The 24,160-nt window shown below is 45.5% G+C and overlaps 1 protein-coding gene across 1 annotated transcript in view; it reads right to left on the bottom strand.

The window, feature by feature from the left end:
• Positions 1-24,160, bottom strand: part of LOC144679595 (annexin A5-like) — a 131,830-nt gene that overhangs the window by 77,652 nt on the left and 30,018 nt on the right. The window lies entirely within an intron of this gene.

Below are 24,160 nucleotides of genomic sequence, written 5' to 3'. Positions count from 1 at the left end.
GGGATTCAGCAAGGTTACAGTAGGTCACAAAGATCAAGGAATTGTTATATTTATCAACGAGAATCTAACTGCTTTAGAAAGAGATTTTGTTGTATTTGGATACAACTGAAGGTATTTACTTGGGCTTATAGGCAGTAACATTTTATCCTTTACAGGTTTCAACTTGCACCGATTGCTTACTTTGTCTCTAACAGATAGCTGAGATTTCTCTATGATCTTCCCTGCTGTCATATTCCTGTAATTTGTGTTGAGCAACCTTGTTATTCAGAATCAGACACTCTTGATTTGTAATTGTGCAGTTTTGCTGTAAATTTTGAGTTGTAAAACAGTTTGTATTTTCAGTGTATAACTATCAGTGGCTCACTTGAGTTCTGCATTTTGCATTGGGTCTGACCTTTCTAGCTTAAAAAGAGCCCAGACAATGTGGTCAATCGGTTTTAATTCCCTGATATGAGAAGTAAGCCAATGTCAGCAGTCTGATGCACTTTGCAAACAAAATGCTCATAAAATCATCGGAATCACTAATCCTACCTTGGTAGGGTAAAGATTGAGATCATGCAATTCCTGGGAACACTTAGGTATCATTAAGTGTGGAAATAGGTATTTGCTTTGGTTCCTGACTTCTTCTTACACCTGACACAATGTTAGCATTTGTCCCGAAATGGTTATTCACAAGAGCAATTTTTCTGGCATTCAGGTTGAGTCCAGGGAAGTCACTTGGGAATACTGGCTCAGAACTTCCGATCTCTGGATAGTCGTACCCCAGAGGTATCCCCCAAGATGTGCTACAGGACTTCTTGGAAGTCCTGACATACTGACTATGCAGGAATTGTCCGGGAAGTTTGGAACCCTCCGAAAAGGTCTTCAACTCTAAGCTAGAGTTAGAGACTTCGGATGGTCCAACTTACTTACCAGAATAGTTACCCAGGAAAGGTTAGAAGGATTAGAACTAGTTCTAACTCTTGGGTAGCTACTGCTGACCCCCCAACTCATCACTGGACCATCGAGCTCCCCCCCCTGACCCTCTGACTACCCCTCTGACTCACCCCAACACCCCCATTACTCAACTGACTATTCCCCAACCCCCACCTAACCCCCTGACCACCTAACTATCCCCTGACCCTAATAGCCCCCCACCTAACTACCCTCCTGAGACCCCACCAACTAGCCCCACAATCCAACTACCTACTACCCCCCGACCCACCAACTACATCCCCAACTTGACTATCCTGACCCACCCTATCCCTCACCCACTTACCTGCCACCCTACCCCCTCACACAACCACCTGCCATCCTACCCATTGACCCACTCCCCTGCCACCCCACCCCTTCAGCCACTTATCTGCCACTCCACCCCCTCACCCACTTAACTTACACACTTACCTTCTCTCTGTAGCTTCTCAAAGTGGCTTCAGGACATTTAAACTCTCTGCTTACCAGAATATGCCAGCTAGTGCCGTAAAAATGGGGCTCGCCTTCTACAATGATACTCTCCACTGTTCCTTGCAAGGATTGCTGCCCTGCCTGAGTTTGGAAGGTGGGCCTCGGAAATAGTAGGAAGGTAAGTGGGTAACATTTTGTCTGATCTGGGCCAGACATAGAGATTTCAACCCAAATCAGAAGTTCTGGGACATTATCTTCAAGCTATCCTGATGTTTCAATGGGAAGTACACCCCATGATAATGAAGCTGACCCATACAGAACAGGAAAGTTCTAGATATTCTCGATTCTGTGCCAAGATGATCATGCTGGTAGGGGACTGTAGTGTCCTCAGCATACATGAGCCATGGAGGAGAGAGTCAGCCAGTTTTTTCATTGTTGACTGCTATCCAATGATCCCTGCTGGAAAGTGATGCTCCATGTGGTAAATTGTTTGCCTGCACCCACTATCTGCACTTTCTGCTTTTATTCCTTTCTATTGAGGCGATCCAATCAGCTGCCTCTGCTGCTTCCCTCCTTTCCACTAGCCCACCAGGCCAAAACATTTCTAAAGCTCCCCCGGCTCCAGCCCTGGACTCATATCTTTTTCTAGTTTCTCTTCGATCTCTCCTCTATGCCCTCTCCAAGGTCATCTTGTTGAATGAGAAGACAGGAGAACATGCCAAGTAAAGCTGGCATACGTAACAATGGGTGACAACCTGGTGAAACTACAACACAGAACTACATGCATATAAAACAGTGGAAGCAGCATGTGATATACAGAGCTAAGCAACCCTGCTGCAACAGTTCAAGAAGGCAGCTCACCACCACCTTTTTAAGGGCAATTAGGGATGGGCAACAAATTCTGGCCTTGTCAGCAACGTTCACATCCCATGGAAGAATATAAAAAAAGATACCCACCTCCTGCCCCCTTGACCCCATTCCCACCAAACTGCTGACCATCTAACTTCCCTTCTAGTCCCCGTTAGCCAGTACTTTAATTGTTCTCTCTCTTCAGGTACTGCTGCTCTCTCCTTTAAATCTGCTGTCACCAGCCCTCTCCTCAAAAACTATGCCTTGACCCAACTGTCCCACCTCCCTTTCCTCTCCAAAATCCTTGCACATGTTGTCACCTCCCAAATTGGTGCCCAACTTTCCCAGAGCTCCATGTTTGAATCCCTCCAATCAGGTTTCTGCCCATGCCACAGTGCCAAAACAGCTCTTATCAACATCACAGATTACTTCCTGTGTGACTATGACAAAAGTAAACCTTCCCTCCTTGTCTTTATTTATTTGTCTGCAGCCTTGACATGGTTGACCACACAATCCTCCTCCAATGTCTCTCCACTGTCACCCAGCTGGGTGGGATTGCTCTCACCTGGTTCCATTCTTATCTTTCTGACCGTAGGAAGAGAATCACTTGCAGTGGCTTCTCTTCCTGCTCTCATACTGTTACCTCTGGTGTTCCCCCAAGGATCTATCCTTGGCCTCCTCCTGTTTCTTATATACATGCTGCACCTCAGCAACATCATCTGAAAGCATAGTGTTAGTTTTTACATGTAGACTGTTAACACCCAGCTCTACATCACCACTACCTATCTTGACTCCTCCACTGTTGCTAAATTATCAGACTTCTTGGCTAACATCCAGTACTGCATGAGCAGAAATTTCTTCCAACATTGAGAAGACAGAAGCCTTTTCTTAGGTTCTCACTACAAACCCCATTTCCTAGCTACTGAGTCAGCCCCCATCCCTGGCAAATGTCTGAAGTGATTGTTCACAACTGTGATGTCATATTTCCCCCGAGATGAGCTTCCAATGACATATCTGCACCAACACTAAGACTGCCCATTTCCACCTCCATAACATTGACCGACTCTGCCCCTGCCTCAGCTCAAATGCCAGTGTTACCTCAAGACTTGACTATTCTATTGCCCTCCAGGCAGGCCTGCCATATCTACCCTCCATAAACCTGTGGTCGTCCAAAACTCTGCTGCCCATGTCAGAACTTGCACCAAATCTTGTTCCCCTGTCACCGCTCTGCTCACTGACCTACATCAGCTCCCAAACAATGCCTTGATTTTAAAATTCCCATTCTTCATTTCAAATCCCTCCATGACCTCCCCCTCCCTATCTCTGTAACCTCCTTCAACCCTACAGCTCTCTGCGATATCGGTGCTCATCTAATTCTGACCTCTTGAGCATCTTTGATTGTAATTGCATCAACATTGGTGGCCGTGACTTCAGCTGCCTAGGCCCTAAGCTCCAGAATTCCCTCCCTACACCCTTCCGCCTCTCTTTCCTTCTTTGAGACGCTCCTTAAAATCTTTGACTAAGCTTTTAGCCGTCTGACCTAATATCACCTTATGTGACTTGGTGTACAATTCTGCTTCACAATACTCATGCGAAGCTCCTTGCGACATTTTATTATTTAAAGGCATCAAATAAATACAAGTTGTGGTTGTTCTGCATGACAGGACTGCGAGTGACATTGAATTGTACTTCTCCGTGCACGGTGCCTATGGGAGTAGGAGGGTTGGAATTATGGAATAAAATGTTCACCACGACAGGCTCAGTGAGTAGCTGAGTTCATTCATCGTCAGCATCATAGGGTTAGGGAGGGGAAAATTATCTGTGACTTCAGCCCCTGAACACTACCTATTGACCCAATGTGTGGGTATTATCTGAGGACAATGACCCTTCACCTCCGTACTCAACATGCACCCACTCCCATCCCCCGATAAGTATCCTGAACACGACCTATTGACCCCATGTGTGGGTATTATCTGAGGACAATGACCCTTCACCTCGTACATCGGCGCCCGCAGCAGGGCCGGAAAATCCCGGCCAATATCTTTTTTCTCAAAAAATATACTTTATTCATAAAATTTTGCAAAAGGACATGACAGAAGTTCAAATTTGACATCACATAATGTGCATTGCTGTTCTTTCATTACTGTACGTGGCAATCTGAGGTGCCTCACTACACTTACAATTTGAGGTTACATTTACAATATACATTTCATGTCAAACCTTCTCTTATGCATACAGCCTGAGGGGTTTCTCAAGGGTTCCAGTCCCTTCGTATACTATGGCAGGAGGGCTTTAGTCTGTGACCTTTCCCCTTTGAGGTGGCTGCCCCAAGCTTTAGTGTATGCATCAGCACATAGTCCCAGACTTTGGAATGTGCCAGCCTGAAACAGCATGGACATGGAAGACCAACAGTTTCAGGCAGATCAAAGAGCGTCTTTCACTAAGTTGATGGTCCTCCAGCGGCAGCAGATAGTTGTCTCAGTGTGTACCTGTGGAAACAGCCCATAGAGCACAGAGTCTTGTGCTACGAAGCTGCTCGAGATAAATCGCAACAAAAACCTTCAAGACGTTCTTTGCAAATTCACATTCCAATGGGAGGTGGGTGACCATTTCTTCCCCACAGCAGCTGCCTGGAGGGCAGTGTATGTGGCACTGAGACGCCAGGTGTGCATGAAGAGTTTGACCAGGAGGGCCCTTCTCATCACCAGCCAAGGTATGTCTCAATGCTTGTTTAAAAGTTCTGGTGATGAGGCATTCTGCCAAATGACTTTGACAATCTGCCCAGGGAACAATCCAACAGAATCCACCATCTCCTTTTCCATAAAAGAAATTGGTGCGTAAAATGCCAAAGGAATGCTTCCAAGAATCTCAGCGGCCAAATTGAATCAGATAGGTTTCCATGGTCCTCTGATCAGTCAAGATGGCCTGCAAGATGGAAGAAAGCATACATGCCAAACATCTGCCTTTCACAAAATTAACACACTTTAGTGGCCAGTATCTCAATGCCTCCCAGATTCTTATTCAACACTTCTCCCAGATTTCACTGCAATGATGCTGCCATCTCCCCCATCTCAACCCCACCCCAGGCTCCCCCCTCTCAACCCCACCCCACCCCATGATCCTCCCTCTCAACCCCACTTCACCCCAGGCTACCCCCTCTCAACCCCACCCCACCCCAGGCTCCTCCTCTCAACACCGGGTTGTTGGGGGGGGGGAGGGGGGGGGGGGGGATGCAGGGGGTGAGGGGAGGTAGTGGAACAGTTGTATTGTCACTGGGCTAGTAATCCAGAGACCCAGGGTAATGCTCTGGTGACACGGGTTTGAATCCCATCATGGCAAATTGAATTTCTAAAAATCTGGAATTAAAAGTCTGATGATGACCACGAAACGATGGTCATGAAAACCCATCTTGGTTCTCTAATGTCCTTTTGGGAAGGAAATATGCTGTCCTCACCTGTCTGTCCTACCTGTGACTCCAGAACCAAAGCAATGTGGTTGACTCTGAAATGGCCGAGCGGGCCACTCAGTTGTATCAAACTGCTACAAAGTCAAAAAGGAATAAAACTGGATGGACCATCCGGCATCAACCAAGGCACTGGAAAGGACAATGGCAAACTCAGCCCTGTCGACCCTGCAAAGTCCTCCTTACTAACACCTGTGGGCTTGTGCCAAAATTGGGAGAGCTGTCCCACAGACTAGTGAAGCAACAGCCTGACATAGTCGTTCTCACAGAATCATATCTTACAGATAATGCCTCAGATGCCACCATCACCATCCCTGGGCATGTCCTGTCCCACCAGCAGGACAGACCCAGCAGAGGTGGCAGCACTGCAGTATACTGTCGGGAGGGAGTTGCCCTGGGAGTCCTCAACATCAACTCCAGACTGCATGAATTCTCATGGCATCAGGTCAAAGGAAACTGCCTGCTGATTACCACATATCACCCCCCCAACCCCCCTCAGCTGTTGAATCAGTGCTCCTCCATGTTGAGCACCACTTGGAGGAAATGCTGAGGGTGGCAAGGGTGCACAATATACTCTGGGTGGGGTCTTCAATGCCTATCACCAAGAGTGGCTCTGTGGCACCACTACAGACTGAGCTGGCGAAGTCCTAAAGGGCAAAGCTGCTGGACTGGGTGTGCGGCAGGTGGTGAGGGAACCAACAAGAGAGAAATATATACTTGACCTCATCCCCACCAACCTGCTTGCCACAGATGCATCTGTCCATGACAGTATCGGTAGGAGTGAACCACTGAACATGTTTAGCACCATTCACGATTCCTCATATCCCAAAGCAGTCCATGTCCAAATGCAGCAAGACCTGCCCAATATCCAGGCTTGGGCTGACAAGTGGCAAGTAACATTTGTGTCACACAAGTGCCAGGCAATGACCAACTCTAACAGGAGAGAATTTAAACATCGCCTCTTGTCATTCTATGGCATTACCATCACTGAATCCCCCACTAACAACATTCTGGGGGTTACCATTGCCCAGAAATTATTGACATATGAACATACCAGTTAGGAGTAGGAGTAGGCCACTCAGCCCCTTGAGCCTGCTCTGCCATTCAATAAGATCATGAATGTAACCTCAACCCCACATTCCTGCCTACCCCCGATAACCTTTTACCCTCTTGTTAATCAAGAATCTAACTAGCTCTGCCTTAAAAATAATCAAAGACTCTGCTTCCCCTGCCTTTTGAGGAAGAGAGAGTTCCAAAGACTTACAACCTTCTGAGAGAAAAAAATTCTCCTCATCTGTCGTAAATGAGCGACCCATTATTTTTCAACATTGTCCCCTAGTTCTAGATTCTCCCACAAGAGGAAACATCCTCTCCACATCACCCTGCCAAAACCCCTCAGCATCTTAAGGGTTTCAATTAAGTCACCTCCTACTCTTCTAAATTCCAGTGGATACAAGCCTAACCTGTCCAGCCTTTCCTCACAAGACAACCCACCCATTGGTATTAATCTAGTAAACCTTCTCTGAACTGTTTCTAACGCGTTTATATCTTTCTTTCAATAAGGAGACAAGTACTGTATACAAAGCTCCAAATGTGGTCTCACCAATGCCCTGTACAACTGAAGCATAACCTCCCTACTATTTTAATCAATTCTCGTCACAATTAATAACATTCTATTAGCTTTCCTAATTACCCCCTGCTTCTCTCCACCTGAAAGTTCCCCTCCAAGCCACTCACCATCCTGACTTGGAAATATATAACCGTTCCTTCACTGTCGCTGGGTCAAAATCCTGGAACTTCCTTCCTAACAGCACTGTGAGTGTACCTACACCACATGGACTGCAGTGGTTCAAGAAGGCAGCTCACCACCACCTTCTCAAGGGCAACTAAGGATGGGCAATAAATGCTGGCCCAGCCAGCGAAGCCCACAATCCATGAATGAATAAAAGTTTTAAAGATAGAAAATACCTGCCTAGTAGCTTTTTGAGATTCATGCACTAGAACACCCAGATCCCTCTGAATCTCAGAGCTCTGCAATCTCTCCCCATTTAGAGAATAAGCTTCTTTTTCATTCTTCCTGCCAAAATGAATGATTTCACATTTTCCCACATTATACTCCATTTGCCAGATCTTTGCCCACTCACTTAACCTATGTCACTTTATAGCCTCCTTACATCCTCTTCACAATTTATTTTCCTACCTATATTTGAATCATCAGCAAATTTAGCCACCATTCCTTCGGTCCCTTCATCCAAGTCATTTATATAACTTGTAAAAAGTCGCGGCCCCAGCACTGATCCCTGTGGCACACCACTCGTCACACCTTGCCAACCAGACAAAGACCTATTTATGCCAGCTCTCTGCTTCCTGTTAGCTAGCCAATCTTCAATCCATGCCAATATGTTACCCCCTACACCATGAGCTTTTATTTTCTGCAATAACTTTTGATGTGGCACTTTATCAAATGCCTTCTGGAACTCTAAGTACAATACATCCACCAGTTCCCCTTTATCCACAGCACCTGTAACTCCTTCAGAGAACTCCACTAAATTGGTTAAACATGATTTCCCTTGTACAATTCTGCCTGATTGTCTTGAATTTTCCTAAGTGCCCTGCTATAACATCTTTAATAAAAGCTTCTGACATTTTCCCTCTGACAGATGTTAGGCTAACTGGCCTGTAGTTTCCTGATTTCTGTCTCCCTCCCTTTTTGAATAAAGGAGTCATATTGGCTATTTTCCAATCTAATGGAACCTCCCCCAAATCTAGAGAATTTTGGAAAATTAAAACCAGTGCATCAACAATCTCATGAGCCATTTTTTTCAAGACCTTAGGGTGAAGTCCATCCAGGCCTGGAAATTTGTCAGCGTGCAGCCCCAACAATTTGCTCAGTACCACCTCCCTGGTGATTATAATTTTCCCAAGTTTCTCCCTCCCTTCCATTTCCTGATTTACAGCTATTTCCGGGATGTTACTCGTGTCCTCTATAGTGAAGACCAAAGCAAAATACCCATTTAATTCATCCACCATCTCCCTACTTTCCATTATCAATCCCCAGACGCAGTCTCTATAGGATTAACACTTTTCTTAATTAAATAGCTATAGAAACTCTTACTATCCATCTTTATATTTCTAGTTGGCTTTCTCTCGTACTCTAATTTTTCCCTCCTTATTAATCTTTTTGTCATTCTTTGCTGTTCGTTACATTATGTCCAATCTTCTAATCTGCCACCCATCTTTGCATAATTATATGCTTTTTCTTAAAGTCTGATACTGTCTTTAACTATTTAGTTAACCATGGAAGGTGGGCCCTCCTCTTGGAATTTTTCTTTCTCATTGGAATGTATATATTCTGTGTATTCTGAAATATCCCTTCAAATGTCTGCCACTGAACTTCGATTGACATATCCCTTAACCTCATTTGCCAGTTCACTTTAGCTAGTTCTGCTTTCATGCCCTCATAAAATACTAGTCTTGGACGCACGTGTTTCTCCCTCAAAATGAATGTAAAATTCAATCATATTGTCAATTAATCCTATCTCGTTGCTCAATACCAGGTCTAGTATAACCTGCTCTCTGGTTGGCTCCAGAACATGCTGTTCTAAGAAACTGTCCCAAAAACATCCTATGAACTCCTCATCTATGCTACCAATACCCATCTGATTTTCCAGGTCTATATATAGATTAAAATTCCCCATGATTATTGCTCTATCTTTCTGGCAAGCTCCCATTATCTCTTCTTCTATACTCTGTCCTACTACGTCATTACAATTAGTGGGCCTGTACACCACTCTCACAAGTGACTTCTTGCCTTTATCATTCCTCATCTCAACCCAAACCACTTCTACATCCTGGTTCCTTGAACTTAGGTCATCCCTCTCTAATGTGCAAATACCATCATTAATTAACAAAGCCACCCCTCCACCTTTTCCTAACTTCCTGTCCTTTCTAAATGTCACATACCCTTCAATATTCAGGTCCAAATCTATGTCATCCTGTAGCCATGTCTCTGTGATGGCTATCAGATTGTACTTATTTATTTCTATTTGCGCTATCAGTTCATCTGTTTTGTTTTGAATGTTACATGCATTTAGATACAGAGCCTTTAGTTTTGTCCTTTTATTATTTATTTAGCGTCTAGCTTTATCTGCTGACTTACTCTTAGATTTGTATTCTCTGTCCCTTCCTGTCACAGTCTGTTTATCATTTCTCACATTAGTACCTTTCTCTCTTGCCTTGTCTCTACTCTTTGGTTGACCACTTCTTCCCAAATTTGATCGCTTGCCCCCACTATTCAGTTTAAAACCCTCTCTACTTCCCTAGTTAGGCAGATTGTAAGAACCCCAGCCCCAGCACGGTTCATGTGTAGATCGTCCAAACTTTACAGATCCCACTTTCCCCAATACTGGTGCCAGTGACTCAAACTGGAACCCACTTCTTGCACACCAGTCTTCGAGCCACGCATTCATTTCTCTAATCTTATTGGTCCTATATCAATTTGCACATGACTCAGGTAATAATCCTCTTTCAACACCACTTCCCGTTACACTCCCTGTTCCCCTTTCAACGCCACTCCCCGTTCCCCTTTCAACGCCACTCCCCGTTCCCCTTTCAACACCACTCCCCGTTCCCCTTTCAACGCCACTCCCTGTTCCCCTTTCAACACGACTTCCTGTCCCCCTTTCAACATCTCTCCCAATTCCCCTTCCAACACCACTCCCCGTTCCCCTTTCAACGCCACTCCCCATTACCCTTTCAATGCCACTCCCCGTTCCCCTTTCAACGCCACTCCCCGTTCCCCTTTCAACGCCACTCCCCATTCCCCTTTCAACGCCACTCCCTGTTCCCCTTTCAACACGACTTCCTGTCCCCCTTTCAACATCCCTCCCAATTCCCCTTCCAACACCACTCCCCGTTCCCCTTTCAACGCCATTCCCAGTTCCCCCTTTCAACGCCATTCCCGGTTCCCCCTTTCAACACAATTCCCACTTCCCCTTTCAACACCATACATGAATCCCCCCATCCAACACAACCTCTGCGTCTCCTATCAATAGCGCTCCTCCTTCCACTCCCCCCACCATTAGCATCAGTCCTAGATTCCTCTTCAATGCCACTCCTGGCTCCCCCTACAATACCACATCCAGTTCCTCCTTCAACACCATTTCCTTCTCAAGGGCAATTAGGAATGGATAACAAATGCTTGGCTAGCCAGTGATGCCCACGTCCTGTGAAAGAATAATGAAAACTCTGTCAGTTCCCATTAATATCTTGAAAACTTCAATCAAATCAACCACTAACCTAAATTCCAGGACTACAACCCTAGTTTATTTATAGCTGAAACATGGCTTCTACCCTCTCATACTATACTCTATTAAAGTCCATTAAATATGAAGGCCAGCATTCCATTAGCATTTTTGATTATTTTTTGTTCATGATAATAATGATTGGTGTACGTGGAACTCTAATTATCTTTGGATCTCCACTGTTTGTAGCTCCTTGTCATTTAGAAAGCAACCTGTTCTATCCCTTTTACACCCAAATTAGATGACCTCACACTTGCCTTCTTTGAAATCCATTTTCCAGTTTTGCGAATATGTCTTTGTAAACTTATGCTTTCATCTACACTAATTACAATGTCAACTATCTTTGCATCATTGGCAAATTTGGTTATGCGGCTTTCTATTCCATCATCTAAGCTGTTAACAAAAAGGGGTGAATTGTTGAAGCGCCAGCATAAATCCTTGCAGCACAGCAGTAGCCTCATCCTGCCAATTAGTGTACCTGCCCATTATAACCACCCTGTCTCCTTCAACTCAACCATGCTAAACAAGTTAATAATTTGCCTTCAATTCCATGTGCTTCAACTTTAACTACCAGTTGTTTTATGAGGGAATTTATCATATGCCTTCTGGAAGTCCATATAAATGACATTCATAAACATTCCGCTATCCACTTCTTGAGTCACTTCTTCAAAAATTTCATTCAAGTTCATCAGGCATGATCTACAAATCTTTACAAATCAATGCTGGCTCGCTCTCTTGATCAGCTGAAAATTTTCAAGGTGTTCAATCACCCTGTCATTTATTATAGACCCTAGTAATTATTCAACAACAGATGTTAGGCTAACTGGTCTATAGTTCCCAAGTTTTCTTCTTCACCTTTCTTAAATAGTGCAGTGACATGCACAATTTTCAAATCTAAAGTGTTAGGTCAATAAGACATGAAAATAAATCCAAAACTATATATAACAGAACTTTATTGTTTTTTACTGTTTTTAAAATGGACTTTCTTCTGAGCCAAAAAAGATGGCTGCTGTAAGTCACATGGCCACAGGATTGTCCCTTTGTTCTGGAAGCTACCAACAGGAGTTACAAGAACAAAAGAACCCTCCTCTCATCATGGAATCTCACATCCAATTATAAGGATATAATAATCATAAAATCAGGGGACTCACAGATCAAAACTTGTGATGCCTGCAGAGCTGTTAACAGACCCATCTCACACCTGCAACTGTCCAAGTCCATTTCTAAAGGGGACCATTGAGGGAACAATGGATGTCATTTGCATCTTGATAAGCTTACCCCTCTTGCAGATTCAGAGAGTCTGCCTAGACAATGGCTTCCTGACACAAGATGGATGGTAATATGGATGGTAATTCTTTCAAAGCTAATGACTAGGACATTATCAGTCCTGAAATCAAAGCCAGCCAGTTCCAGACACTAGGTAAAGATCCCTTTTGAAACCATTGTGGGGAAAGAAGGTTACATGACTTGAGTGACCATTTTGAAATCTCTATATTCCTCTGAGAACTGTGAAATCTGCGGTCTGCTGTTTAATATCCAACCCAGTGAACACCAAGAAGCAGAACTCCAGGCTCAACAATAGCCTGCTCCTCGAAGCCTGCCTCTGCTGGAAGATTTCCTACAATTGCCTGCAGGAATGATCCAGTCTCTCTTTACCAACTTCATCTTATGGTATCAGCACCAACTGCCAAGAGAACTATACAGCTCTGGTCTTCAGCCAGCTGAACTCGAGCTCCTATGTGAAAGAACTCCTCATTGGACTCTGTCTCTGGACTCTGATAATCACATGAACTAATATTCATTTCTGAGGTTTTATACTGTTACTATTCATAGTTGTAAAACTTTCTTTATTCCATCTCCCATGTGTGCGCATGTGTGTGTGTAGTGCAGTGGGACGTTGCGAACATTCCTTCCCCAGTCTTGAATATGAATAAACTAACCTTCTGAGTGAGTTTGCTGTGAGTTATTAGTAAATTTTATCACACAAACAGATGGTTTGGGAAAAAACGCCACAGCCTACTTTAAAAATAATTCACCTTCTGCTTACGGACAGTTGATGAGAGGAAAGAAGTTCAGTTTGCCTTTCTCTCTTGTACGTAACAAAAGGGGCAGTTCCCGAATCAAGAGAACTTTGGAAGATTATAGCTAGGGCATCTGCACTTTTCTCACCTACTTCCTTTAAAACCCTGGGATTGAAACCATCTGGTTTCTTTAGTGTCATTCTTTTCATTATTACTGTTATTTTGCTTAATTATGTTGAGTCCCTATCCTTGATTCAATACTGGTTTCCTTGAGATTTCTGGCATGCTGACGTCTTCCTGTACTGTAAATAATGACCCAATGTAATTATTTGACAAGTCCGCCATTTAACTGATTTTAACTGATTTTAATTGATGACATCATTATCAGTTGTCAACATCTGGGGACTTGTACCAGTATTTGGAGAACTGTCCCACAGACTAGTCAAGCAACAGCCTGACATTGTCATATTCAAAGAATCAAACTATTCAGCCAATGTCCCCAACTTCCCCACCACCATCCTTAGGTATGATCTGTCCATCCAGCAAGGCAGGCCCACCAGAGGTGGCAACACAGTGGTATACAATCTGGAGGAATGGCCCTGGGAACCCTCAACATTCACTGCAGACACCGTTAAGACTCATGGCATAAGATAAAACATAGGCAAAGAAACCTCCTGTTGATTACTACCTACTGCCATCCCTCAACTGATGAGTCAGCACTCCTCCATGTTGAACATCACTTGGAAGATGCACTAAGAGTAATGCTGGACTACTTTCCTGTTTTCTTTGTAACTTTAAACACAGACATCAGTTGTAACAACTGCAGAATCAGACCTTTGTTTTTAACAAGTTCATGTTACACTATCCAGCATGAGTGCTAAGTCAAATCATACAATACGATTCCATATGATTGCATGATTCTTTATTATTGAGCTCAGGATTCACTATAAGGATTCAGGTGTCACACTTCACAATTCCAGCAAACAGAGATTTACTCAAAACACAAATACCAATTCTACCTTTTGATCTCTAAATTCCTTGCAAACTAACACTAAACCACAATACATCAAAGGATACAGAATGCAGACTTCAGAAATCATGGAGCTAGGAAGATAAACTTCTATCCACTCAAACTCTCCCTGTCATTCTGTTACCATAGTTGTATGGTCCATTTAAGTAGATCAATCACTTTATTATTATAATCAATGAGCAAACAATGTGTACCAGACTCTCAAGGTATGAACGAGTGACCTTCCCATTCCTTCAGCTTTTTATTCTTCTCCTTAGGCTTGCTTCACAAAGCATCCCTATTCGGCAAAACTGGTGCTGATCCCACAAACAACATGGTACATTGAGGCACATGTGTAGTGTGAATTCACATTTCCACAGGTAGCAAGGGCACTGAATGTACTCTGGTTGTGGGAGACTTCAGTGCCCATCGCCAAGATTGGCTCGGTAACACCACTACTGACCGAGATGGCTGAACCCTGAAGGACATAGCTTGCGGTAGGTAGTTAGAGAACCAACTTCACCTCGTCCTCATCAATCTCCCTATTGCAGATGCATCTGTCCATGACAGTACTGGTAGAAGTGACTATTGCACAGTGCTTGCAGAGACAAAAGCTCGACTTCACACTGAGGGAATCATCCATTGTGTTTGGCACTCCCACTAAATGGGATAGATTCAGAACAGATCTGCTGGCTCAAAACTGGGCATGCAGGAGGCACCATTAGCAGCAGCAGAATTATATTCCACCACAATATGTGACCTCATGGCCCGGCATATCTCTCACTCAACCATTAACATCAGATGAGGAGACCAATCATCGTTTAAAGAAGAATGTAGCAGAGCATGTAAGGAACAGTACTAGGCTTACCAAAAAATTAGATGTCAAACTGGTGAAGCCAGGAGTACATGCATGCCCAACAGCGGAGGCAGCATGCTATAGACAGAGTGAAACAACTCACAATCAATGCATCAGAATGCTGAATGGATGATCCATCTCAACGTTCTCTTGAGATCCCCATTGTCACTGAAGTCAGTCTTCAGCCAATTCAACTGATATCACTCCACATGATAGCAAAGAAACAGCTGAACACACTGACCATGGACCTGGACAACATCCAGCTGTGGAGCTGAAGACCTGTGCTCCAGAACTAGCTGTGCCACTAGCTAAGCTGTTCCAGTACAGCTATAATACTGGCTCCTACCAAAAAAAGTGGAAAATTACCAAGGTGATAAAAACCTGATAAAAAGCAGGGTGTTGCAGACAGGGGGGAGATGGTCAGATGGTTGCCCCTTTTTCCACCTCTCAACTGACCGAAGACAGATGTGGTTGAAAAGATAAAGTGTTTTAATGCCCTGAGTGCTGCGACTGTTAAGAATAGACAAACAGGTTTTCCTGTTAATTTCAATAAAGAAGGATAAATGGTTAATACTCAACAGCCAAATGTATTTGTAACTGCACCCAGTCAGACACTCATACAGGCACACACGCACAGACAGGAAAAACTTGTGATTACAGAAGAGGTCACATGCATTTAGGTCCTAAATGTCCAAAAATTCACTGTCACACTTGCTTCTCCAAGATGAAATCTTGAAACATTGTAGGCCTGTGATTCCTTTTTGGTCCACAAAAGAAATAGAGGGTAGAATTTTACGCCTTATGGGTGGATGTGCGCCCGACCTGAACGGACATGAAACAGCGCGAGATGACGTCAGGCCAGCATCCCGATGTCATCCCACACTTTAAAAAGGCAATTGTTCATGATTTTACGCTGCCCATGCGATTTCACACTCATCGCACAGGCAAGACGGGCAGGCAAGCAGCCCACTTTTAACAAAACCTCATCAAAGGGCAGGGATAAAAAGGGTCAGCAGCATTGGCAATGTGGTTAGTGAGGAGTTGCGGAGATAGTTTGCTGCTGGTTGATTATTTGAACTTGAGAGCTTCATCTCTGTTCTGAGCTTCAGCCTTAGCATTTCTAGGCTTCATTTCAGGACTCATTGGTGTCTCCAAGGTTCCCGGAGAATTTTGACCGTATGGACCCTTCCAGATATCAGACAGCCTTCTGTTACCCTGGTAATGGGGATTATGGTCTCTGCTGGTGGCAGCTCCTCTGAGGAGGAAGAGAGGGACAGAAGGTGTCCCTATGCAGCTTCCAGAGGAGGGACCTGTGGGAGGAGAGGCACAGGTACTAGGGGCGCAGGGCCAGCAGGCGTACGAGGCAGCAGAAGACGCCATTATCCTGCTACCAGGGTTTACAGGCAGCGATGCAACTATCTCAACATATCCGATATGCAATGCTGAAGGAAGATCCGCCTCTCAAGGGAGACCGTGACCTCCATTTGTCAGATGATTGGGCCTGAGGTCACCTCCGACTGTGTGGCTGGACACCCCATGCCAGTGGCTCTGAAGGTCACAGTGGCCCTCAACTTCTATGCCTCCGGCTCTTTCCAGGGGTCAGTAGGGGAATCTTTGTGGAGTCTCCCAATCAGCTGTCCACAGATGCGACAAGCTGGTGACAGAAGCTCTGTTCAGGTAGGTAATGACATTTATTCATTTCTGAACAGAACAGGCCAGCCAGGTTGAGCGAGCCAGAGGGTTTGCAGTGATTGCTGGCTTCTCTCACATCCAGGGTGCAACCGACTGCACACATGTGGCCATCAAGGTGCCAACTGGTCAGCTGGGTGCCTTTTCAATAGGAAGGGATTCCACTCAATGGACGTCCGGATAGTTTGTGACCACAAGACGCAGATTCTGCAAGTTTGTGCATGGTACCCTGGCAGCTCCCATGATGCCTACACCCTCAGACACTCACAGGTGCCGAGGCTCTTCAGTGCTCCAGCTCGACTGGATGGATGGCTGCTGGGTGACAAGGGCTATCCGTTGAAAAGGTGGCTTCTGACACCTCTCAGCCACCCAAGAACAGAGGCAGAGCAGTGTTACAATACGAGTCATGCCTCCACAAGGGTGGTGACAGAAAGGACCATAGGTCTTCTGAAGTTGCGCTTCTGATGCGTGGACCATTCAGGGGGGGCACTGAAATACCTGATAGTGGTTGCATGTTGTGCTCTCCACAATCTGGCTCTGGCAAGGGGGGACCCACTGGGGGAAGAGGATCTTGATGCAGCTCCACAGGCCACAGAGGATGAATCCAGTGGTGAGTCAGAAGAGGAGCCCAGTGAGGAGAACACTGAGGGCGTGGATGCAGACCTCTGGATCCTTCAGGGAGGCAGGAACGCCATGGACGCCTTGATCCAATGCCCCTTCAGCTAGGCTGCCAAAGATCTGCTCCCACCTCATGCCAGGTGTGCTGCCTCCATCCCAGATCTTTGTAATGACCCTTTCCTGTGAACCCAAAGTCCACTCAGTGCCTATGCAATAAAGTTTAGAGCCACTGGCTCTACACTGCACCTACAAAACAAGTGAAGTACTCAGGTCATTAAAACAAAAGCAAAATTTATATCATGTTGACACTCATATCAAATGAAAATAACTATATATGGTATTAATGGTCACACCAATAAACATATTAACAAAACATGGCAGAACAGATGATCACCCATGAACAGTCCGTCTTGTGCTCATGGTGCCTTAAACTTATCACCCACCACCCCACCCTCCCCGGACCCTCGCTGGCAGCAGCATTGGAGACAGCCTGCTGACTCTGGTGTCCTGTTGGCCTTGATGACTTTGGCGGTCGTCCTCCGGCCAGTGGAGCCTGTGCTGGCCCCGCCTGGGAGTGAGCAGCCAGTGCTATGACTGGCATCTCTCCAGTCATCACAGCTTCATTAGATGCAATGGTCACTGGCAGAGGGGTGGAGGAGCTGCTGCCATCATCCAGAGCACCCAGAGAGGAGCCCGCAGAGACGACAAGCAGATCATTTGCCAACATGAGGTCACTCTGGACCTCCCTGCTCGCCATTGATGGAAGGGCATCTAGCTGGGATGCTGGGTGCCTCATCCATCTCCCACACTGGCACTGACCAGCTGAGGTCATTGCCTGTGTGAGGGCTTGCAGGTCCGAGTGCAACCCCAGGAACCCCTAATCCTGTTCCTGGAGCTGTCTCTCCATGAGAGTTGCCAGTCTCTCAATGGAGGAGGCAGTGCGCTCAGCAATGAGGGTCAACGCAGTAATCATGCTTCACATGGATCCTCCACAACAGCAACCATGGTACACATACCCTCATGGATCTCCGCCAGATCCTCCCGCACATCTCGCTGGACATCCAGTATCTGCCGCCTAATGGACGAATCCAGAGGCTCATCATCTGCCTTCGGTTCAGCATGGTCCTGATCTCCAGCAGCCCTCTGACTGCCGGCCCCCTGGGCACTCTCTACCTCCGCCTGCTCCTCAAGCAAGTGTGAAGTACCCTCACCACTGTGCTCCGACATTCTATCCGATGATCTAACGCCCACCGAGGTGCTGGTATCTGTGCTGGTGCATGGTTCAGAGATGGGGGTGTGACGTAGGTGCATTTAAAGCCTTGTGGTCCTCTGACATCAAGGGTGGCTTTTCGGGGTTCTGTGTTCAAGTGCAAGCTGGCGAATCGAATGGGAGAAAAATGACGTCATTAGTTTAAGTCATCACACTGTCACTGTGCATGCCAGGTGCCCTGGTGAGACAATGGAGATCTGCATCATGGTGCCATCATCTTTCAATGATCAATCGGGGCTCCAGGTTTGAGACTCCCATTAATGACGAGACTACACTAGAATGTTAGCACAATCCGACACTCTCACGTCTGTGCACTGCGCCCTTACCTTCATCAGAGACCCCTGCATCTCCATGACCAGCTGACTGAGGTGGGTGGCGGTTCTCCAGCTCCAAGACATCCATTTTGTACCTTGTCAGGATTAGGATTGGGGTCCTCCGCCTGTCCTTGACCTCTCGATGGTGTTAAGGGTCCTCTTCTGAAAGGACAGAGAAGCATTGATTAGTCCAATCTCTACCTGCAGCGCCATTGCAGTCTGGCCAACCCCAGCTGAGGAACACCTTGCAGGAACATCTGAGTTGTGGCCCTAGACCCACAAGGCACTCAGGCCAAGCAACCAGGGCTCACTCCCTTGGCCAGCTCCGGTGTCATTGACAATTGGCACTTAGACTCTAACACCCCTGAACTCCATGGGAGGACAGCCAGCTGTTAACACTTCTCCACACTAATCCATGCCAATTCGGCACTCACCCTTGCCGAGCATAGCAGGCCATTGAACCTTTTGCAGCACTGCATCCATGTCTGCCATACAACATCATGGCCGCTGACCTCGGCTGCCACCTCCTCCCAGATTTTTTTGGTCTGGTGCGGTGGCCTCTTCCTACCATCCCTGGGTACGAGAGTGTCCCACCTGACACCGACCTCCTCTGCAAGGACCGTGGGCACTTGTCTGAGAAACGGGGGGGGTTAGTGCCCACCTGACTTGCCCTCCCACCTGACATTTCCATCTGCTGGTGAGGCCACTGTTCCAGTCTCTGGACCGACCCTAAAGATTCGCCCCTGACAGCCTTCAGGGAGCTGCCTTTGCTGATTTTAAAGTGCCCGCTAGGTTGGCTTTGGACCTGGCACCCGACAGGCCCCCACTCCCACCCGGCCCTTCCCGACCATTCAGAAGACGCGTTTCACGATGGGCAGACCTTACTTGGCTATCCAGCATGAAATCGCATTTGTAGCACAACTGCAACCGGGAGCGGATTCTACATCTATTTCCACTCCCGCCGACTTGGCGCGCACGTCAAGTGTGAAATTTGGGCCAGAGTCTGGAGGTTGATGAAGATGGATTAACAGTGGTTTACTGCTTGGAAAGAGCAGGCTTCTCTTGCTTCACTCCAGTCGAGGTGCAGTCGAACCCCTGTAGAAAACCCCTGTAGATCGGTGAAACTGACCCAAATTCTTTGCCTGATGATGGACTTCAGGTACGGTCCTGTTCCTTTGGTCTGGAATTTTTTCCATGTCTCTGCTCCAAAAGTGTGTCTTATTAAATACCCCTTATTAGAAACCTGGTTTCTGTCATGTGACCATAGTATCTGTTTTTCATGGTCCTCACAATGGTCTCTGACATCTTGGCCATTGACACACAATAGGTTCCAAGTTTCACACCTTCACGTCTCATTGTGATAGAAAAGGGCCTTTTCACACCCATTCTTTGGAGTTTCACCACGAAGCCAAAAAGTCTGTAAGTCCATTGTGAACCAGTTTTTTAATTACTTGGATAACGGCAGCCAATAATCCATTGGAAATGCCTGTTGCATTTTATGACTTCTCAATGAGATGTCCCAAAAGTTCTTTTGCGTTTTAATATCTTGTCCAGACCTGACAGTTAGCTCCAGAGCCTTATGTAGTTCCTTGTATATTAACAGGAAATAAAAAGGTCACCTGCCCTTTCAGCTCCATTTTGTTTTAAAAATAAAGTATCAATTTTCGACAAATCCACAAGTCTATATTGTGTGAGTGTGACAAGGGCAAATCCAATCCAGCTAATCACTGCCTCCTCAGCCTCCTCCCAATCACCAGCTAAGTAATGGAGGGTGTCATCAACAGTGCTATCAAGTGACACTTACCAATAATCTGCTTACTGATGTTCAATTTGGATTCCACTAGGATAATTCCATTGTTCCTTTATTGTCACTGGGTCAAATTCCTGGAACTCCTTACCTAATAGCATTGTGGCAGAGCTGTAGAAAAGTTTAGGTTTAATAATTATTTACAATTAGTTTGTAGTTTAGCTGTGTGTTTATTAATCAGTTGACTCACTATGATATTTCTGCCCGTTCTGATGAAGAGTCATACGGACTCGAAACGTTAACTGTGTTCCTCTCTGCAGATGCTGTCAGACCTGCTGAGTTTTGGATGTCCAATGGATGTCCAATCCCTCTACACCTACATCCCCCACCAGGATGGTCTGAGGGCCCTTAGATTCTTCCTTGAACAGAGGCCCCAACAATCCCCATCCACCACTACTCTCCTCCGTCTGGCTGAACTTGTTCTCATACTGAACAATTTCTCCTTTAACTCCTCTCACTTCCTCCAAATAAAAGGTGTGGCTATGGGTACCCGCATGGGCCCCAGCTATGCCTGTCTCTTTATGGGGTATGTGGAACATTCCTTGTTCCAGTCCTACTCCGGCCCCCTCCCACAACTCTTTCTCCGCTACATCAATGATTACTTCGGTGCTGCTTCATGCTCTCGTCGGGACCTGGAAAAATTTATTAATTTTGCTTCCAATCTCCACCCCTCCATCATTTTCACATGGTCCATCTCTGACACTTCTCTTCCCTTCCTTGACCTCTCTGTCTCAATTTCTGATGATAGACTGTCCACCAATATCCATTACAAGCCTACCGACTCCCACAGCTACCTCGACTACAGCTCCTCACACCCCGCTTCCTGTAAGGACTCCATCCCATTCTCTCCGTTCCTTCGCCTCCGTCGCATCTGTTCTGATGACGCTACCTTCAAAAACAGCTCCTCTGACATGTCCTCCTTTTTCCTTAACCAAGGTTTTCCACCCACGGTCGTTGACAGGGCCCTCAACCGTGTCCGGCCCATCTCCCGCGCATCCGCCCTCACGCCTTCTCCTCCCTCCCAGAAACATGATAGGGTCCCCCTTGTCCTCACTTATCACCCCACCAGCCTCCGCATTCAAAGGATCATCCTCCACCATTTCCGCCAACTCCAGCATGATGCCACCACCAAACACATCTTCCCTTCACCCCCCCGGCGGCATTCCGTAGGGATCGTTCCCTCCGGGACACCCTGGTCCACTCCTCCATCACCCCCTACTCCTCAACCCCCACCTATGGCACCTCCCCATGCCCACGCAGAAAATACAACACCTGCCCCTTCACTTCCTCTCTCCTCACCGTCCAAGGGCCCAAACACTCCTTTCAAGTGAAGCAGCATTTCACTTGCATTTCCCCTAACTTAGTCTACTGCATTCGTTGCTCCCAATGCGTCTCCTCTACATTGGAGACCAAACGCAAACTGGGCGACCGCTTTGCAGAACACCTGCGGTCTGTCCGCAAGAAAGACCCAAACCTCCCTGTCGCTTGCCATTTTAACACTCCACCCTGTTCTCTTGCCCACATGTCTGTCCTTGGCTTGCTGCATTGTTCCAGTGAAGCCCAACACAAACTGGAGGAACAGCACCTCATCTTCCGACTAGGCACTTTACAGCCTTCCGGGCTGAATTTTGAATTCAACAACTTTAGATCTTAAACTCCCCCTCCCCCCATCCCCACCCCGTTTCTCCCCCCTCCCCCTTTTTTTTTCAATAATTTATATAGATTCTTCTTTTCCCGCCTATTTCCATTATTTTTAAATCTAAAACTAAAACTTTGTTAGTCTTTCCACCCCACCCCCACTAGAGCTGTACCTTGAGTGTCCTGCCTTCCATTCTTAATTAGCACTTTTCTTAGATAATATCACCACCTTCAACACCTCTTTGATCCTTTTGTCTGTGACATCTTTTGATTATCTGCTCCTATCACTGCTTGCTTATCCCCACAATCACCCCACCCTCCACTTCTCTCTCCCCCCGCCCCCCCACCTTAGACCAGCTTATATTTCACCTCTCTCCTAACTATACTCAGTTCTGCCGAAGGGTCGTGAGGACTCGAAACGTTAACTGATTTCTTCTCCACCGATGCTGCCAGACCTGCTGAGTTTTTCCAGGTAATTCTGTTTTTGTTTTGGATTTCCAGCATCCGCAGTAGCTTTTAGCTTTTTGTTTTTATCTCTGAATTTTTCCTGCTATTTTTGTTTTTGTTTCAGATTTCCAGCATCCGCAGTATTTTGCTTTTATGATATTCTGCTTAATTGTCGTCAATAGCACACCATGTGACTAGCTCTTTGTTAGAAGTTGACAAGTGAGAAACACCGCATGGCCCCAAGCTATATTAATTTATACTTTTACGGTCTAATTACAGAGCAAATGCTGCAAAGCCATTAAGGTTGAGCAGTCAGAGTCTGGGACCATCATAGTCCCTGGCAATTAAAACTTAATCAGTGGTACTCATACCTATGACTCAGAGTGGAGTTAATGCCTATTGTGTAAAGAAAACAACTGTGAAACATTCAGCTTTATGTCCTAAAATAGTTCAGTCCTTCTAACTTGTAGTATAGTAAAAAGAGAAGAAACAGTCACTTTCTTTCACAACATGAAACCATCTTTGGTTCTGATAGCTTAGTGTTAATTTCTGTAATCAGTATTTGTAGCTATGTAGTCCTTGTGACTTATTCCTTATGAACATGTATTACTTGAATGTATTATGCTGTATCTTGTTACTTCAGTTTTCACACACTGGTTATCTTTATGTGCTGATTTTTATTCATACTTTCATGTTGGAGTATCTTTGTAATTTCTGTAAGGCTATGTATGCCTTTAGTATTTATAATTAACTGAGACTATACCTCTTTATGTTTGAAAATATTATTTTTCAACTTTCAACTGACTGGAAATGTTGCAATTTGAAATGAGACAGAACAAACTATTTAAAAATTCAAGGCCACCTTCCAAGGTGAAGGTGAAAAACAAACGAACCACCCTCAGGGGAGTGTGAAGAGAGAGACATTTCCCATAACTCAAAGACCCATCACAACTCATCACTTTCTAAGAAAGAGGCATTAAAATGCAAGCTGGATTGATATAATAGCTATCATAGACAGGCCTATCCAAAACCCCTTGGAAATACACATGGATGAAGTATTTCAGGCCAAGCAAAAGCCACTGCAGAGAGATTACCAGAAAGTTGTCAGCAGAGGAAACAGCCTGAAACCTGCTGTTCTGTCTCTCTCTCTGTTGGAACAAGTGTATTACCCGGTTTGGAAGCCAACTTTACTAGAAATCTACCAGCGAACCAAGATCTCATAATAATTGCAACATCTTCTACATCTGACTGCATCCAAGAAGCCAACTAACCTAAATTGGCCACAATGTTTAAAAATCCATGCCTCCAGAACAATCAAAGGACACTTAACCATATATTCTTTTAACTTTTTTTTATTGGACTCTACCTTCCCTTATTTCTAATACCTGTATAGTGAGCGGGGGAGTTTAAAGTGTTAACTGTATCCTTGAAAAACCTAGTCTAATCTGTAAGTAGCAGTAACTGGAAAGTACTGTGCAGGTAGACCAAGTTTC

This window comes from Cetorhinus maximus, chromosome 1 (genome assembly GCF_964194155.1).
Source record: "Cetorhinus maximus chromosome 1, sCetMax3.hap1.1, whole genome shotgun sequence".
Lineage (NCBI taxonomy): Eukaryota > Metazoa > Chordata > Chondrichthyes > Lamniformes > Cetorhinidae > Cetorhinus > Cetorhinus maximus.
The sequence above is the reverse complement of the archived record's forward strand: the minus strand, read 5'-3'. Positions and strand labels throughout refer to the sequence as shown.